General features: G+C 45.9%; 2 long non-coding RNA genes across 7 annotated transcripts; one reads left to right on the plus strand and one right to left on the minus strand.

The window, feature by feature from the left end:
- Window positions 1-803: 803 nt before the first annotated feature.
- On the minus strand, window positions 804-9413 carry LOC107977192. 4 transcript variants are annotated; one of them, XR_004770102.1, is made up of 3 exons: window positions 8345-8477; window positions 7242-7405; window positions 804-3982 (listed from the first exon to the last, which is right to left on the minus strand). It is a non-coding gene; the product is annotated as an uncharacterized LOC107977192 (long non-coding RNA). The 4 variants fall into 4 exon arrangements; XR_004770101.1 differs by lacking the exon at window positions 804-3982 and adding an exon at window positions 9272-9413 and having other exon boundaries at window positions 4856-7405; XR_004770103.1 differs by lacking the exon at window positions 804-3982 and adding an exon at window positions 8620-9166 and having other exon boundaries at window positions 4856-7405.
- On the plus strand, window positions 3651-8601 carry LOC103163683. Of its 3 annotated transcripts, none has more exons than XR_003485914.2 (3): window positions 3655-3789; window positions 6568-6631; window positions 7004-8601. It is a non-coding gene; the product is annotated as an uncharacterized LOC103163683 (long non-coding RNA). The 3 variants fall into 3 exon arrangements; XR_004770105.1 differs by lacking the exon at window positions 3655-3789 and having other exon boundaries at window positions 6492-6631; window positions 7004-7553; window positions 7776-8601; XR_004770104.1 differs by lacking the exon at window positions 6568-6631 and having other exon boundaries at window positions 3651-3789.
- Window positions 9414-19521: the final 10108 nt, after the last annotated feature.

Here is a 19521-nt window from a genome sequence, read left to right on the forward strand (position 1 = left end):
CCAAGGGTGTGTGGGTGATACACAGCCTTGGAAAAGTAGATTTGCTATGTCTCTAAAGCAAGAGGGGGTCTTGCTTGGAACCTGGAAGACAGAGCAAAGGATAGGCCTGTCTTCGGCCTCTTGGGTGAGATGTGGGGTCCATTAGCTCGGGGTTCATGTCTTCTGAAGTAGCCACTGACTAGGCAAGCATCCCTGCAGGCTCAGCTGCAGCTCCTGTGATTGCAGGCCTTGAGAGACTGCCACAGACATGCTGGTGTGTGTGTGTGCGTGTGTGTGCTGTGTATGTATGTGTGTGCTATGTGATATATATATATATATATATATATATATATATATATATTATGTATGTCGTGTGTATGTGTTGTGTGTGTGGTGTGTATGAGAAAGATGATTGTGTAGGTATAATGTATGTGTGTTGTATATGTTGTATGTGTTTATGTTGTATCTCTCTGTGTGTGTGGTGTATATGTGTGAGCATCAGGTATCTTCCTTTATCATTCTCTGCCTCATTCCTTTTTTATTCCAGTGAGTTCTAACCATCCTCCTGCCACAGCCTCCCTTATGCTGGGGTCATGGCTGTAGATACCCAGCTTCTCTGGTCCTGTTGCCTTGCAGCAAGCAGTTGTAACCCCTGAGCCATCACTCCAGCACCCACACACACACACACACACACACACACACACACACACACACACACGCACGCACGCACGCACGCACGCACGCACACACACACACACACAGGCACACACACACAGAGTTATTAGATTCAGAGGGGTATAAAGTAGAGTGATATTTCCAAGTGCTTAGGAATAAGAAGAAAGTGATTATTGCTTGTTGGTACAGTTTCTGTGCAGATAAAGTTCTAGAATCATGATGGTTGTGAGACACCAGAAATGTGTTCCATGTCAATGAATCGTGAATGAGTGAAATTGCACATGGTGGTGCACAGCCTTACTCTCCGGTCTTGGTGGGCAAATGCAAGCAGAGCTCTGTGTGGGTTCCAAACCATCTTGCTCTACGTAACAAATTCTAGGCCAGCCTAGAAACCTCTCTAAAAACAACAAAAGAATGGTTCAAATAATAACATATATTAAGTTACATATATTTATCACAAAAAATCTGGAGCTGGGGTGATAGCTCAAAGTGTTTGCTGTGTATGCATAAGGACCTGAGTTTGGTCCCCCAGACCCACATTTAAATTAAAAACAACAGCAACAAAGGTAGTGTATGCTTGTAACTCCAACCTGGAAGGCAGACACAGGAGGATTCCTGGGGCTCATGGACCACTCATCTAAAGCTTCTGCCAGAGAGAAACCTTGTCTGAGAGAACAAGATTTTTTGGTTTCTGAGGAACAACATCCAAGATTGACCTCTGGCTTTCACATGTATGCTCTTACGTGTGCACTACACAAACCTTCTTCACTACCACCCCCCCCACACACACACACACACGTGCGTGAAGTCAGTAAAACCCAAAGAGGTAGGTTTTGTTTATATGAGGAGGGAAATGAAACATTTTTAAGTCTTTATTTATGAGTTTATTTTAGGGTATTCTGGATTTGCTGCACACCTGCTGCTGGTGGAGCAGAGCAACCAAGACACATGGATCAAGGGTGCTCTTAGGCGAGGCTCGCACAATCCTCAGTGGCATCTACCTCTCCTGGGGCTTTTCTTATCTATCTGTTTTATTTCAATTCTTAAGCTCTTGGGAGTAACAGAGCATCCCCAGCCCCTGAGTGTGTGTTAAGTCAGAATTTGTGGGTGGAAATAATATGGTAGGGTTCCTTCCATTCCTATCGTCTGTTTATTTTCCTTTCCTGTGTATTTCATACCGTGGTGTGGAGATTTCTGATTCAGCAGTTAGAATAGTCTCTGTGTTAGTTATCACTTCCTCGTGACCCACTTTAGACCCAATTACTCATTCTGGCGTTTGGAGTTCAAGTTTCAAAAGATTATTTTCTGCAACTGAATTATGTGTCTGAGGGAGAAAAGGGATGGAGAAAACAGTGAGAGAGTTCCTGCTCCCTCTCATTCTCCTGCAAATGCTCTCTCACTCTTCCCTTTCCAGTCACCCCACAACTGTCACTCCACATGTCCTGACTCTCACTTCCCTCCTAGGAAATTCCTCCACATATCACCAGGTGCTCAGCTGGGGACACAGTGAGCCAGGTCCCTGCTCCTGGGAGGCTACACCAGTGTGTTTTTTTCTCCTACTGTGAAGACCAACAAGAGTCTGGAACAGGGATTCCAATTCAGTGGGCCAGCACTTGTAGACGCTCCCCTAGATAATTCTGAATTGGACCCTTGGGCCACGTTTTTGAGCAACACTGTGCCTGGAGGAAAAGGAGTTGGACACTTCCATGCTGCACTGAAGAAACCCCAATGCACTGAAGGAAACCAGAAAAGGGACAGATTGAAGTGGTCTGAGAGACGAGGGTGAGGAGCCTGGGCAGATGAGGAGACACAGCGCATTCCATCACATGTGGCCACTCCTCGTGGAATGTAAGGGCAAGACTTTGGGTCTTGCTTTTCTCACCACCGGCCTTGTAACACAGGGCCTCTGTGAGGGTCCGGGCGAGGGGTGTAGATCTACCTGGTAGCACCGGTCTTGGGCAAGGTCTCTCTCCACTAGTCCTCAGATTATCTGCTCTCGGGGCTGACTCGACATGTGGAAACCCCTCAATATGCTCACCATCCAAAACGTGATGCCTAGTGTTACTTTTATTATTCTAGAGTTTTTATAGATTCCCCAAAATGGGATTCCTGGAATAAGGAGCCTTGTAAGACTTGCTGAATGTCACCCATAGAAATTGAGTGACATGGGGTGGTGGTGGCACATACCTTTAATCCCAGCATTCACAAGGCAGGGGCCGGCAGATCTCTGAGTTTGAGACCAACTTGGTCTACAGAGCAAGTTCCAGAATGGCCAGTGCTACACGGAGAAACCTGTCTCAGACAAAAAAGAAGAGAAGGAAGAAAGGAGGGAAGGAAGGAAGGAAGGAAGGATTTTCCTTGAGTTGCTTTAAAGGGGATTAATTTGACCATGGTAGATAAGGATAGCACGTACATATATCCTGGTTGCCTAGGAGAATGTACCAGAGCATCACAACACCACAGCTGGGACATGAGAGAAGGAACTAATAAATGGCAGCCACCATTTTCTTCCTCATCTTCCTCATCATCCTCTTCCTATCCCTCCAATTTCCTCAGCCTTATCGTTGTCTTCCCCCACCTTACACTCTCTCTCTCTCTCTCTCTCTCTCTCTCTCTCTCTCTCTCTCTCTCTCTCTCACACACACACACACACACACACACACACACACACACACACACCTGGAAATCCCTTTAAAATGACAACTCTTCTCTGGAGAGCGGATTACAATGCAGTTTCCTGACACTGTTGTGCCTGGGCCTTCCACTCACCCCTCCCCCAGCAGAGTCAAGTGAGTTAGCAGGGCTGGAGTGGGGCAACTATCACAGAACCACAAGCCCAGAGTCAGAGGGGTTGCTGAAAGGGTTCTGATAGCCAGAAAACACATCAGGAGAAGTCAGACCCTCCGGACAACAGAAGCAAACCTCAAGGCAGTGGTCAGGTCACCAGCTGAGCCTTCCATCCCAGCCAGCTCACTTGGAAGCGGCTGCAGGGGGATTGGCAGAGAACCTGGTGGGATTTGCCTCAGTTGCCTGAATGCCGGTTGCTGGGCAGAAAGAAACAGAGTGCAGATTGCCCTCTGCTGCGCCTGCTTACCTTGGCATGTGTCTTGCACCAGAAGGCTGCCGTTTATACTGGTGAGTTCCAAGCTGGTGAGTGAACCACCCTGGAAGCAACGCCAGGATCTGTTTGGAGTGAATCACTGGAGTGTTTGCTGCATGAAAACTTTCTTTTCCTCAATTATCGTATTACATGGCTGCATCGCTCTTGATGGCAGGCTGCTTTTAAGCAAGCCGAGACCCTCCTGCGTTCCCACCATCCATCTTCCTACTACTGTAATTGAAATCCACTGTTTTGGAACAATGCTTTGAGAAATTCCCTGGTTCTGAAATGCTGCTTTGTTGCTTTGGCTTTCCCTAAATTTCCTCAATTCCAATTTATGGCTGACACCTCACCCTTCCCACCCACCCTCATGCCATCTCACCCCTCCGACTCACCCTCACCCCACATCACCACTCCTACCCACCCCATTTCACCTCCCCCTCCTGTGAGTCTCTGTCCAGTTTAGAATGTAAACATCACATTGGAATCCAAATTGGGAACCAATGAACCCCGGGAGAGGGCACAGCTGAGTACTGACTGAGCAAACATGAGGACTTAACAAGCATGAGGACTTGACAAGCATCATCCTGGGGATGTCTGTAATCCCAGGGCTGGGAAGTGGTGGCAGGTAGATCTCAGGACCTCCCTGTCCAGCCAGTCTAGCAGAAATGATAAGACCCAGGCTCAGTAGAGGATTCTGACTCAAAACTTAAGGTTGGCGGGCAGTGGTGGTGCACGCCTTTAATTCCAGCACTCGGGAGGCACAGGCAGGGGGATCTCTGTGAGTTTGAGGCCAGCCTGGTCTACAGAGCTGTCTACAGGACAGCCAGTGCTACACAGAGAAATCCTGTCTCAAGAAAGAAAGAAAAAAGGAAGAAAAGGAGAGAAGGAAGGAAGAAAGGAGGAAAGAAAGAAAATAAGGTTGATAACCAGTTAAAGATATGTGATGTCAACCTCTAGCTCTACACACACCCGACTGAACATCCCCCCCCCGCCCCTCCACACACACAAAACAATACCATTCAAAAAAAAAAAAAAAAACTTTTCTTTTTCTGGTTCAAAGAGAGAATGCCCAGGTTATCACCTAGGATAAACACAGGCTGACAAATCCTTGTGTTTATTTTAACTACAAAGCAATGGGAATGAGGAACCCGTATAAGAGCCAGGTCATCTATAGTCCCTCTCAGATCTGCTTCCCCTAAAGTCACCGATGACCAACACTGCTCAGAACAGCTTGTGCATGTTGTTGTGACTGCCAACAAACCCACCCAAAGGAAATCATGTCATTTATTAATAGCGTCATACTCCTTCTTCAAAAGAGGAGGCCGGGGAGAGAGAAGTGCCAGTGTGGTGCCAGCGATTTGAAGATGTGAAGTTTCCAAAGAGCTCAGTGTTGAGACATTCAACTCTGCGGCCCTAGAACAGGGTTGCCAAAATAAATATGAAAAAGGCAATGGGCTCAGAAATGCCGGTACCAACCAGACTGTGAGCCCTGAGTGTCTTCACTGTGAGGACACAAAAGCCACAGTACCCAGACAGACTTCAGGAGGCAATTCTGCAGCTCCCACCCATTCTCCTCACCTTTCTCTCAAGGCAAAGCGGCCTCTGATGTGGGAGGCCATGGCCCATATGTCAGGAGGCTCTGCAACCTCATCAAGTCTGACCTTGAAGGGAAGGGCTGGGCCTCTTGGGTTCCAAGAACGGACTTCAGCTGGCTCTGTGAAAGTTGGGGAAGCCTCCTCTATGTACCTTCGGGGTTTCTGAAGAGAAAGTAAAGCCAGCCCTACAGGCAGGCTAACCTAGACATAACTGGATACAGTGGGTGAGGAGGGCCAATCTGCCTTGCCTCCCATCAGGAAGAGGGATTGTTGTGGGGAGGGTGTGTGTTTTCTCTTAGTGAGTTCAGAGCCTCAGTGACAGGGTTTCTGCGAGACTGAGAACAACTGATGCCCCCCACCCACCCCAGCCCTTCCTCGCCACGATTCTCTCTTCTGCTTTCCCTTAATGCTTCTCAACTGCCTCTGCTTCTGTTTGCACCAATGCTGCAGCCTCCAACACTTCCTTCCTGGAATCCAGACTCCTGCGTCCTTCCATGCTGTGTCTTCCCAGACACCCCACCACCACCTCAGAACCCAAGCTGCCTGCTGACTCAACTCAACTTTCTACCTAAATACCCCTCCCCCACCTGGATGCTCTCATCTCAGACAGCTGGGCTAAGGACCTCCTACCCATCCCATCACCTACCTACAAGCCATGTCCACACTCCACCGTTTGTAAATTACTAATTCCCTCAGCTTGACTCCCAAGCCACCAGCACTTATACTTAACTGTCCTTCAGTGTCTCTTGCTGGGGAAATTTTAGTACAGTATAGGAAATGCTATGAAGAGACCACTGACATCATCCCCCTCAGCCCCTCAGGGGTGTTCTTAGCCTCTTGGGTCTATCCTCAGCCTCTTCAGGAGTGTTACAAATCCTTCAACAGTATCCACAAATCCTTCAGGCTTGTTCTCATCCCCCTCAGGAGTTTTCTTGGGTCTTCTGGAGTGTTCTCAGCCCCTCCAGAGTGTCCTCAGCCCCTCAAGAATGTTCTCAGCTCCTCAAGAATGTTCTCAGCTCCTCAGAAATGTCCTCAGTCGCTGAGGTGTGCTTACACACACACACTCACACACACACACACACACACACACACACATCAGCATCCTTAGACCTTTAAGGATACTCTCAGCCCCACTAGTAGTTTGTAAACCCCCTCAGGCATGTTTTCAGCCTGGGGAGGGTACTTTCAACTCTTCAGGTGTTTTCATCTCCCTAGGCTGTCTGTCCTGGACCTGGTTATTTCTCCGGTGGGAGAGCTGCCCTCCTTTGTGACTTTATAGGTAAGAGTTGGGAGAGTTAGAAGATGGGTGTCTGGAGTTGGTGCCATGTCCTCTATACCCTTGACCACTTTTTCTGCAAGTGTTATGGAATCCTTTGTTGGCTCTCTCGGTTTAGTCAGGACTCAGTGATTTGCCCAGGCAGACCCCACCTTAGCTCTGACTGTGTCTCCATTAGTGCCCCAGAGAAAACTCTGACCCTTGACTCCAGCATCTCCACGACAGATGTGAACTTTTGTGCTTTCTCCATACCACATGGAAGTGGAGGGGAGGGGGGGTCAGAGAAGCCAAACCCCAGACCTCTACCCAACCACACCTTTTTTGTTACTAAAGCTCGAATCAGGCTATGAGAGGAATTCTCCTTTCCAATTTCAGATATGAAGCAGAAATCCCAGGTCTGGTATTCATATCAATCTTTCTGAGGAACGGATTGGCCGTCTTTTATCCTGCCCTTCCACCCCTGCACAGGGACTCTAAGAAGGCCACAATTACTGCACCTCCCTCCATTTGGCTGTCAGCCTTCCCACCTGGAAGCAGACGACACTTCCTGTCCTGACCAGGCTGGCCTCCAGTGTGCTTTGAGCAACAGAATGATGTTGAAAGTGCAACTTACAAGAGATGACGTTCCGGTACTCCTGGGGCCACACATGGAGTGCACTGCCACTTTTTCTCTCACAGGAAAGAAATCCAACCACACAGAGATCGCCAAGCTACGCCAAAGCCCAAATTATCCACACAGAAGCTCCATGAAGAAGACAGTGAGGCCCAGAGAATTGGCTAAAGGCACGAAATATTCAAGTAAAGAAGGTTTTTGTTTTGCTTTGTTTTGTTTTGAGTGTTCAAACCCCAAATTACGCTCTATAACCAGAACCACCCAGCTGCACTCAGCTCAGACTGTAGAATTATGGGAAATGATAAAATGGAGGTAAGCCACTTGGTTTTGAGGGTGGCTAATTCTGTAGCAATGGCTGAATGCCTCTGCTGCTGCCCTCTGCTTTATGCCCTACATTGCAGACAGCGTGTGGCCCCTGGCTCGTTGGTGCTGCCTCCGCTCCACTCATCTCCAGTTATAATCTCCTTTCTGCCTTTCTTTTTCTGTAGCACAACTTCATCTCCACTTCTGTCTCATCTCTTTTTGCTCCCATAGCTTCCCATGGCACTCTCAATGACGTTGTGAACGTTCCTTCATGCAGCTGTCTCCCAAACTCCAAACCAGGATGTGCTCTCCCAAGTAGATACCACATCTTACTCCACATCAGGTCTCACTTCACACGGAAGTATGAGCGAACCCCTTAACTTCCAGCCCAGCTTCTCTGAATCAGTTAGGCATTGTGTTCAGTCATCTACCAGAATCCCAGCCTCACTGGATTAATCAGACACTGGCTTGTTTCTGGTTTCCTGCCCCGTTAGCTTTCAAGTGTGTCTTTCTTCTTTGTGGTTAGCTCAAGACTACAGCATGGCTTCTTTGTCGCTAGCCTCACACCCACATCCCAGACCGGAAGAAACAACAAGTGTCAGCATCCCTTCATCTCACCAACCAGAGCTATGCCACAAGGACACCCACAGCTAAGGACAGCAAACACCTTGGAGAATCTCAACTTTGACCCGGAAGTACTCACTACCTGGAACTGTCTGCCTGAGGGTACCAGGGAGAAAACATGGGTTGTGACTAGTGTTCTCCTCATTCTCCACCTATAAAAAGGGGTTAGAACTTACCTTGATGACTTGTTGAATTTCAGAGAGACTATGGGCAAACATCATAGTACCCAAGGCATAACGGCACTCAGGAAAAGCCGTTATATCTTGAATTTCCAGAAGTGGCCGTTAGCAGGGAGTTTTCCTGAAGGTGCTAAAAATGTATAATAGAGACATGGTTTGGACTCTTCAGTTCTTTTACATTGAATTCACTTCTTGGTTAATAAATCTTTTCTTGATAGTCTATTCAACCACTAATAAATCCAGCTGGATTGTCATTATGACTCTTCACTTACATGTGACACATGAAAAAACAAGGCTTGGAAAGACACAAAGGGTGAGTTGGCAGGGTGCTACAGCCCTGTGGCTACAGAGCTGCATATTTCTTCTCTGATTCATGGAAAAATACGTAGCACATAGAAGTCAGCTACAGATTTAAAAGATCTCCTACCAGGGAGTTGAAGAATCAAGTCTCAAGGTCTTAGCTGCTGAGGGCTAAAAAGCTCACTTAGAAGGTGACTAGTGGAAAGACTAAGGGGACCTGCTTTGTATCTGCAGCTGCTCTCACCACAGCTTCTTTTTAAAGCAAATGAAGAAAGACTTTTGTAAGATTTGTTTTTCTTGCTAGGGACAAGCACAAAATATTGGGTCAAATTACTAAAATGGTCAAGAGAAAAGTTTCACTTCCAACTAGATCCAACATTGAAGGCTATCTCTATCCCTAGACATCTCTCTCTGTGGACGAGTCCCCCCAAGCTTGAGAATGACAGCAGAAAGAAAGAGGCCCTATTTAAGGAAAAAAAACCAAAACAATAGTTTAAGAAAAAAAAAAAAAAAAAGCAAAAAGCCTCCCAAATTAGTTCAATCTGAAACACAAGCCCACCCCAGAATCAATTGGTATTGTGCTAAGGAAGTAGTTTCTTATTGGCCAGACTGGGTCATGCCTACCTCAGAGCCCAGATGAAACCAATCTCATTTAAGCCACTTAGGCTGAGAGTAGGTGAGAGCTGGCCCACTGAAGGACAGTCGAGATGCTCCCGTCAGCAGGAGAGCCAGCCAGGACTAGTCCTATAAAAGTTCCAGGGCATGGTTAGTTATAGATGCAGCTGGTATTACAAAATACCACAATAATATCAGGGGCGGGAAACCATTCGCTAGGCAAGCAGACGGACCTGCGTTCCGATCCCTAGCACCCGGGTAAAAGCTCTTCTCTTTAGTGTCACCCCAGCACTGAAGGTGCGGAGACAGGCAGCTGTCTAGCCAAATGGGTGTGCTCCAGCTTCAGTGAGAGACCCTGTTTCCAAATATGGTGGAGCATGTGTTAATCCCAAAGACAGGAGGAGAAAGACCACTGATCCAAATCATCATGGCCAAATTAATTAAGGCAAGCAAATAATTAAAGCAAGCTTTTTTTTTTTTTTTTTCCGTGTGCATGGGCTGCCACCCCTTAAGGCAGAGTTCAGAAGATCAGCATTGGATTTGAGGAAGACAAGGCTTTTATAGCTCAGGGGTAGGGGGTTTCCAAATGGGGGATGTGGCAGGCAAAATAGGTAGCATTACAGGAACAGAAAATAAACATAAGTCAGTCCTAAACAGGCTCTTGAAAAAAAGACGTAATTGCAAGGTGGGCATAACAACAGGCAGTCATAACAAGATAGTCACAGGTGGTCCCACACCCTTTTGAAACAAAGGTAATATTGCCATTCCTGGAACAGACAATGCAGGGCCATTTCTAGTTAAGTTTATAGATGGGACATAGCCCAATCCCTGAGAAACAGAGGTTTAATCATAAACAGGCATGAACCTATCTTGTCTCTTGTCTTTACTAAGATGGCTTTGAAGCCCGAAATGGAGGCAGGCTGGTTCTTCAAGTGACTGAGGTTCTCCAAGTGATTGGCCGCTCATCTCCACCTGTATGTATACACACGTACCCACCCTACCATACACAAATAAGATAGACAGACTAGTGATGCCCTCTTCTTAAACTGCCAGTATTCACCTCATGTTTCAGGCTAATCCCAAACGTCAGCACAGATAAGTCTCACTAATGAGATCAATTTTCCATCAGTGCTTTGTTTGTTTTCTCTCGTGGTGTATATCACACCTTTCTATGCATTGGGGTGAGTCACACAACCATTTATTGATTTTTCTCCACGCTGGTTTGGAAAGGATTTAATGTAGTCAGTGTTGGACCTGCCTCCCATTCAACACCAGCAGCTTGACAATGAAGGCTGCTGAGAGAAACTGGATTTGAGAAAGTAGGCTGACTTTTTTTTTTTTCCTTAAGTCATAGTGAACTCTTTCTTTAGTATGTGAACCCTGAAGTGGAGTTGATAATAGACTCAACCCCTAAGGTAGAGGAAGCTTACAAATTTCATATTCTGAAAGGGATAGGGTGGGGTAGGAGATGCCCACACCCCTTCAACAAACAAAAATGAAAATCTGGAGACACCCTTTACACCTTCCCTGGAGTTGGAACCTTACTACCAAGTTGAGAGCCTTCCTGTGCTGTTCATGCATTTTGCAAGTTGTCTATCTCCTCTTACATCCCATGGCTCCATTCCAGGAACACTCTCCTTGGGGGAAAAAGAGGGAATCAACACACCAAGACCGTCCTTGCTTGCAAGCACCTGCAGCCATCCAATGACTGTTTCCTGTTCAACTCAAGGGGTTCTAATTACATGAACTAATATTTTCTCACTATTTAGACCAAGTTCTTTCTCGTAAAAGGCCAACTTTCAAAGACTGGGGTTAAGAATCGCCATATTTATGCCAACGCACACCTGCTTCCCACCACTTGTAGTTTCTCATTGCCCCATCATTATGGACATTTGTCTTCTGGACATTTACCCCAATTCTTTTCATTATGAAAGATAAACGTTGTCACTTTCAGTGCCCGACACGCCCAATGGAGCAGAGCTAGGCTTTCCCTCAGATGCTACAGCTTGCTGTGCGGAAATGGCCACTGTTGGCTTCTCAGTGAAGATTAGCTGAGAGAGCCCTCTCTGAGCTGAGGAGTGCTTCCCCTTCTGTGGCCTCTGAGTCATGTTTCTGAACCAGAAGTTGAGAACTGTCTGAGAAAAACCTGAGGTGTGTTGTTTCTCAGTTCTTGTCAAGCACATCACACAGTTCCTCTCGCTGCCAAGTTTCTCCCTCACAATTCTGACATGTTTGTCCCCAAACACGTTCATTTCCCATAACGAAAAGAGCCGGGGGTGGGGGGAATATCAGCACACAAGAGCTGTAAAGATGGGGAGCTAGTGACAGAAGACATTATTTAATATGGTAGAGAACCAGGGATTCTTAGCCCCATTCTTTCGTGCTTGCTAGATTCCTACACCCTCATTTTGTGTTTGACGATAATTCAACCCCCCAACGCACGCACGCACTCACTCATACCCCACCAGGCTTCTCACATTGTGGATCATCTTGGGAAAGTTAGAAATAAAAAAATAAATAAATAAATAAATAAATAAATAAAGAGCCTCAGTGGATCAACTAACCGGAAGTGAGCTTTTATCCACAAAGTAGACAGAAGGAGGAACGAGTGGTCACGCTTCTAACACCACAGAGCCCCCATACAGATTACCCAAAGTTTAAACCACACTAGACGTTCTTAGTGTAGTCGATGTTCAACAAGGCAAGATACGCCCTTCCTCTTCTCTGAACTGGTTCCGGGATGACAGGAGAATGAAAGCTTGAGCTTTCGATAGACATCACACACAGATATAAATAACCGTCTCTGCTGACTTCACCCTTGACTTCCTCAAAACTCCAAGACCTCACTTCCCCAAAAAAATGTGTAGAAAAATACACCTGTTCCCCTGAAAAATGGCACCCTGGCTTCCCCTGGGTTAATTTCCCTCTGATATCTCAGAAGCAGAGTCCTGAAGAAAGCCAAAACGACTGGCCCCAACGGAGCAGTCACTCTTCCACTTGAGATTCTGCGTCTCCATTTTGCAAAGACGCAGGAGCACAAATCCAGATATGCAGTTCTTAAGATCAAAGGAAATCTGCCTCACACTATGATCTTTAATCACAGCCTCTCTGGGGGTATCAACAATCCAGCCATAAAACATACCCATGCGGAAAATTCTGTGATGCATATACAAACATGTACACACACACAGTGGGTGCCATGGGGGAAAAACCAGAGGATCCCATTGCTTCCGGAAGAAGTACCAACAAATCCCTAAAATGGGAAACTACAAAGGCAAGCAGCAGAACTTGCCGTTTCAGGTCGCTTGGATGACACTGCTGGAGCTCAGCCAACAGAGCAATCCCCAAGTAAAGCAGCTCAGCAGATAGCATAAGCAACTCCACAAACTCAAGCAAGCTCTTTGTCAAGAGAAGGGGGACGTTTCCACTCCTCACCCTACACAGACGTTAGTCCCACAACCTGTTAACCAAGGTAACAAGACTTCAGTCCTCACACCAGCCTGAGGGAGGGTAGGGGGACAGGATGCCAGCGGCGCTCACTGAGCACACAGTCTGCACACAGCCAGCAGAGGCCTGCCATGCGTGACCTATTTCAGATTAAGGGGAAAATAGAGCAGCTTCAAACACACTCTTTCCTCTTATCAGCCAGCCAAGAATATGGTTTCCTCTGGTCAGCTTTGCCTGAGGAAGTCATTACAGGAAGTCAAAGTCAGGGTTTTGTAAACTCAGGCTGGTTTTCTCTCCCCAGGACGGGAGCAGAGACTTCTGCTGAGATTCAGAGGAACTGGAGGCTTGGGAAAAGTGTGGGCTTCCTATCCCCTTTGTGCTCAGGTTACTTGGAGGTTCCAGGATGGTGCCTTTCTTCTGCTGGACACACAGATCCATGAGATCAGTTCTGAGTTGTTAGACCAGGATGGGCAGTGGCTGAGAGATCGCCAATGCACCTTGTGCAGCCACCACCATTTAACATTTGCCTCATTGAGGCAATAACAAGTGTCACTTAAGGGAGACTAGTGGAGTGGAAAAGATGAGCTTAAAAAAAAAATTTTTTTTTACAGTTTCTTATCTCTTTGATGTTATCCTCTATTTTGAGATGGTAAAAATAGATATTAAATGGTTTAATTTTATTCATCCCCTGAGTGCTAGATAATTAATTAGTCTCTACTTCTCACCCTCAAAAATAAAATCTAGACTGATTAGAAAGCCTAATGTGAAAACTAAAATAAAATGACTTTTTGAAGGAAACAAAAGAGAATTATTATAATTTGAGACAAAGAAGCGCTTTCAAGCAAAATATAAAATGAAGAAGCATAAAGAAAAACAATTACATATTTTACTATATGAAAGTGTTAAAGTTTTTGAGCTAAAAGGTACTATAAATAAAGGCTAGGAGAAAATTTTACAGAAATAGCACAGAATTAAAATGCAGAACAAACAGAACACATGCAAATAAATATAAGGCACAAGCCACCCAACAGTAAATGATCAAATAGTCATAGGAAATTCACAGAAAAAATTGATCAAGTTGAATAGAGCTCACTCCTCACCCTGGAGTTTCATTCCTTACATACATACAAAAAACACAAGTGTGTGCACATGTATACCAAAAGACATACACACAAATGCTCATGCCTAAAAGTTAAAAACTACCCAAATAAATAATGTGATGCACTCACATAATGGAATATAAAAAGCAATGTAAATAAATATCTCACAGCTACACACAAGTACATGAATAGCTCAAATGTGATGTTGAATGAAGGCTATGACTCCAATTAAATAAAGGGAGAAATGGACGTGACTAATCTATAGGAATTAAATGTCAGGATACTGGTTGCTTGAAGCCTGGTGGAACATCTGATAATAATCTGTTCCTTAACCTGCCTATGAGGAATGCAAACATTAAAAATATTAAAAGCTATAAACACAAGAAAATTTAATTTGCTGTGGCTTATTTATCAAAGAGTTTACAATTCATTTATCCTGCTGAATTATAAGCATACAAGCTGTCGTGTGCTTGTCTAGTTCGATCCCTGGCATCACATAAATGGGGCACAGTGGGTCAACAAAATGGCTCGTCAGTTAAATGAGTTTTCCTCCAAACCTAACAACCAGTGTTCAGTTCCCAGGATCTACATGGTAGAAGAAGAGCCCACAAGTTGTCCTCTGACCTCCATGTGAGCACTGTGGTATGCACCCAGCTTATACGCATGCACACGTATAAATGTAATAAAATAAGGCATGGTGGCACGTGTCCGTAATCCCAGCTGGAGGATCAATTGTTCAAGGTCATCCTTGATTGCACATCTAGTTTGAGGCCAATTACATGACACTGTTACAATTTTTTAAACTCACTAAATAAAAAGACCTCACACACCAAACCACTATGCGTGATAGAGGAATTGTCTGCAAGAGTCTGGACCCAGTCCAGCAAGACTGACCAGTGGAAGACAGTTTGTCCTGAAGCTTCCTTGAGGAGCTCTGTGTCCCCTCAGAAATGCCAACTCCCACGAGGCCAGTGAATAAGCTCCTGGGTGTGTTTCTGAAACTCTTTTCAATAATTAACTAATCTGCCCAAGGGTGGAGCATGCCTGCGGTCCCATGGATTTAGCACTTCCTCCAGCTGCCCACCTTTGGAATGTACAGACATCTCCAACACAGGGCTACCCTCCCACAGGGCCAAACTCCCTGGAAAGCAGAGAAGACTCTGCACAGAGTCCCCTCTCTGGGTGTTCCGAAAGAAGTTAGACCAGTTTCTGCCCTGATTCTACTTCCTCCTGTTTCCTTCCTCATCTTCCACCAACAGGCTCCCAACTCATACCTACCATATCAGCCTCTCAGCCCTTCTCAAGGGCGGCCCTGGACCATGTGTCTTTAAAGCAGACTGACTGTGATAAAATATACAGGATGGAACTTACCACTGTAATTTTTTTTCCTGGTATTGACTATAATAATTTCAAATATACATTTCAGTGGCATTGAGCATATTCACAATGTTGTGTATTTATTATCACTGTCCCTGTTCAGAACTTGTTGATCACACCAAACAGAAACACTGTACCACAAACTAGTAACTCTCAAGTTCCCATCCCCCAGCCCTGTGGCTTTTCTTGGACTTTCTGTCCATCTGGTCCTAGGCACTTGTCCTAGCTTACTTTCTGTCCCTGAGATAAAACACCATGACCAAAACAACCTGAGGAAGAATGTGTTTATTTGGTTTGCTCAACGGATCATAGTCCATCATGAAGGGAAGTCAGGGTGGGAATCTGGAGGCAGGAACTGAAGGGAGCTCTCTGTGACCTGCTCAGCTTGACTTTTTTTTTTACAGCCCATAACAATGTGCCTAAGGGTGGCACTGCCCGTAGTGGGCTGGGCCCTCCCAAATCAATCATTAACCAAGAAAGTGCCCCTCAAACTTGCCTAGAGGCTGATCTAATTGGGGCATTTCCTCAACTGAGGTTCCATCTTCCCAGATGACTCTAGCTTTCATCAAGTGACAAAATTTAACAAGGACAGGACCATCTTACCGCATCTGTCCTTCGGTGTCCAGTTTGTTTCACTCAGCACGGTGCTGTCTACAGTGTCATAGCATGTTTCAGAATTTCATTCCTTCTTGTGACTGATGGCTCTTCCCTTGTATTGATGCACCAATCTTCAAATCGCCTTACCCGCTGGTGAGCAGACTGCTTCTAACTTCGGGCTATTCTTATTAACGCTGTTGTGAGCATCGTGTACAGTAGCATTTGAGTTCCCACTTGTGTATATAGAACCAACTTTGCCTTTGGGGATAAACCCACTTGGTCATGGTGTATAACCCTTTTAATGTGCTGCTGAATTTTATCCATTAGAACTATGCTGGGAACCTTCAAGTCTATATTCCCAACAGAGACTGGCCGGTAGCTTGACTTTCCCGAGATATCTTTTTCAGGACTCCGATTCAGGTTAAGGCTGGTTTCACAGGATGAATGATGGAATGAAGATGCATTGCTGTTAATTCTTCTTCAAATGTTGGTTGGAATGCACCAGTGGCACCATCTGATCCTCATCAGTGTTTTCTAGATAATTCCCCTGCTGGTCCTGTAGGTCAAGTTAGGCTTAGAGTCAAGTACACAGAATGCCTAATTTAAACGCCCTCAGGTATAACTCCTGATAGACTAGTAACATTAACAGAAAGAAAGGGGGTGAGTAGGGAGGAAGGAAAGACGCTTTGAGTAAGAAATACAACAAACTACCTGCTAGAGAAATGTCTTGTGGGAGAGGTGGCTTACACCTCTAATCCTAGCATATGGGTGGCTGAGGCAGGAGGAATGCCAGGAGCCCAGCGTGAGTCCCTACCCAGCCTATGGGAGGGTTCTAGCCTGGAATTGAGCCTGTAAACAAAAAGAAGCCTCTGGAATAGTAGGTATGCACCAGTGTGTGGCTCCTGCCCCTCACTATTCCATTAAACACCCACCCAATTCCCCATCCCCAACTCCACTCCTACCTCAAGTTTGATGCCCAGTCTGAGTCAGTAGGGTTCTGGGCAAGTCCTTGCGCTGTAAGAGGGTGAGGTGAGGAGACAATGGTTCCAAATGTAATTTACTGAGTTAGATGGCCCCTCTGAGCCATAATAGGCCAGGCAGGTCAGAGTCAGGGAAGACAAGGCTCAGTGGCACAAATAGCTTAATTTGTGGACATTTTCATGCATATATTTCCTTGTTCTATTTGTGCACAAAGACACCACGATTGTGGACAAAGGATTCATCACCAAACAGAAAAGTTTTCTCTTCCCTTTGCCCTTTCAGCTCTGTCTCCCTCCTCCCATCCCTCTCTTTCCTCGGGCTCCTGTTTAAGTTTCTAGTAAAAACTTGCTGGGCCACTTAGAGAAGAATTAATTTAATATTTGAATACTCATCTGACTGGTTCTCCTTAGGAGCAAGCAGCCATGTCAATATCCAAGAGAGAACAAGGAAGAACAAAATGGCCGAGGCCAGATTGAGAAGCTCCCAGTTCTCCAGCGCTACCCGGGAGACATCATCTCTCACTGAGTCATGGTCTTCCACGCCCAGCAGGGTGAAGAAACTTTGACTGAAGCCTGAGTAGAATGGTATGAACCAGTCAGGCAGGTAAAACACTCCCAGGATGTTAATTTGATTAAAAAAAAAAAAAAGTTCAACCCTTTGTCAAGATGGAAGACAGAAAGGACTACTTTTGGGCCCCACAGCAAGCTTGTATCCCTGGGAAGCAAGGATTGCCAGAGGTTGGACCAGACTCTCGGTGTGTAACCATAAAACTCCTGGAAGCCCTTCTCACCTTTGTTTTGTATTAAGAAGATGAGCATTTCCAGAGAGCTAAAGATTGAATGGGTGGCAGAGACAATCATCCATGCCGGGCCTGTTTGCTAATTTTCCCTCCCACCTCCTCTTCCACCCACAGTGGAGAAAAAGCTATACCAGCATCCCAACTAATCACAATGGGCTCAAAGATGAGAGGCCCAAACAAAATGGTAACATCAGCAAGAAAGTTTATGACTGGGTAAAACAGAATTCCCAAATTTGAAACACACACACACACACACACACACACACACACACACACACAAGCGCGCGCGCGCGCGCGTACTCCAATATCCCAAGTCACTGTTAGATCACACGACTGAAGGCCAAGTGGAAAAACCTTCTGGGCCTCCAAAGGTGCCACAGCCCCAGCACCACGGGAATACCAAGATCCTGACCCTTTCATACAAAGTCTCAAATAAACTTGCATGAAGCCATGATCATTGCCATGAAGCACTGCCATGCACTGCTGTGACCCGAGCTAAGTTGTACAGTGAAGGGCATCTCAGAGGACCACACCACTGAGAAAGTCACCCTTTTAAATTGTTCTATAGGTAGGCACTACCCTTGACACACGCTTCCAGTGTAAACAGGCACTAAAATAGAGGCTTATAATTAGCATTCTGGGGGTGGGGCAAGTGTGGGACAGAGCCAGGCTCAACAGGAGAAAAGTCGAGGCAAGTATGCAAGCATGGGGAAACAGCAAGGAGGATGGCTAACAGCAAGGAGGAGGGCCTTTGAACTTTGAACCCTGTCAGTGCAGACCTTCCCCTTTGTATGAGCACATGGTTCTGACAGGGCATTTGCTGTTTAAGGCCATCAGCATCCAGTCTTGGAAGATCTGCAGCAATAGGCATGTAAGACCCAGCTCCCTGAAGCAGCACAGTGTCAGCTTTGGTCTTTGTCTGCAGCTGCTAGCCCACGGTAGACTCTCAATTTATGTTTTTTAAAATTATGTCTTTTCATGTTTCCCTATTTGTCACTCTTTTAACCCTTTTTCCTTTTTCCCTTTCTAGGGGTTGTTAGGGGGGTGGGGCGATTGAGAAGGAATCTCTGGTAGCCTAGGCTAGCTTCCAAGTCACTATGTTGCTGATGACTTTGAACTCTGGTCCTCCTGCTTCTACCTCCCAAATGTGAGACTGCAGGCCAGCACTGAATGTCTAATTCTAAGACTAGAAGCCATGTTTAAATGCTCATCTGTCAAGCCAGGCAGTGGTGGTGCACGCCTTCAGTCCCAGCACTCTCGGGAGGCAGAGCCACGTGGATCTCTGTGAGTTCGAGACCAGCCTGGTCATCAAGAGCTAGTTCCAGGACAGCCTCCAAAGCCACAGAGAAACCCTGTCTCAAAAAAAAAAAAAAAAAAAAAATCACATCTTTCAGCCTTCCAGAACCCTCTGTGGTGCCCAGACAGCCTGGGTGTGGACAAATCCTCTGGTCTCTACCTTCCAAACCCACCACTGCTGTATGAAGCACTGACCTCAAAGAGGACATATCCAAGTTCTGATCATTGCTTGTGGTTTTGTCCCCAGCTGAGTGTGACACACTTCCATGAAGTTTTGTCTGCCTGGTTACAAAACATCACTGATTTCCCTGAAAATCCAGAGAGGTGGCATTGTATCTCCAGGACTCAGACTGCCCACCGCACCCTCCTCGTCACGTCTCTCCTTACTTCGCACCAATTCTTTTCCATATCTGGGAAATAAATATCTCAGCATTTCAACCTAACCCCGGCAATTTGCTCAGCTTGTTAGAGCAGATGCTTCGACAGACCTGATTAATCTTTAACTCCCTTGTTTTAAATCTGGCCTCAGTCTACAGTGACCTGGATGGTGAACATGAATTCAACCCTGGGGCAACTAATTGTCTGCACTGGGAAAATTACATCCTTCAGTTCCCTTTCTTTCTTTCTTTCTTTCTTTCCTTCTTTCTTTTTGGTTATTCAAG

This window comes from Cricetulus griseus, chromosome 5 (assembly GCF_003668045.3).
Source record: "Cricetulus griseus strain 17A/GY chromosome 5, alternate assembly CriGri-PICRH-1.0, whole genome shotgun sequence".
In the NCBI taxonomy this organism is placed as follows: Eukaryota; Metazoa; Chordata; class Mammalia; order Rodentia; family Cricetidae; genus Cricetulus; species Cricetulus griseus.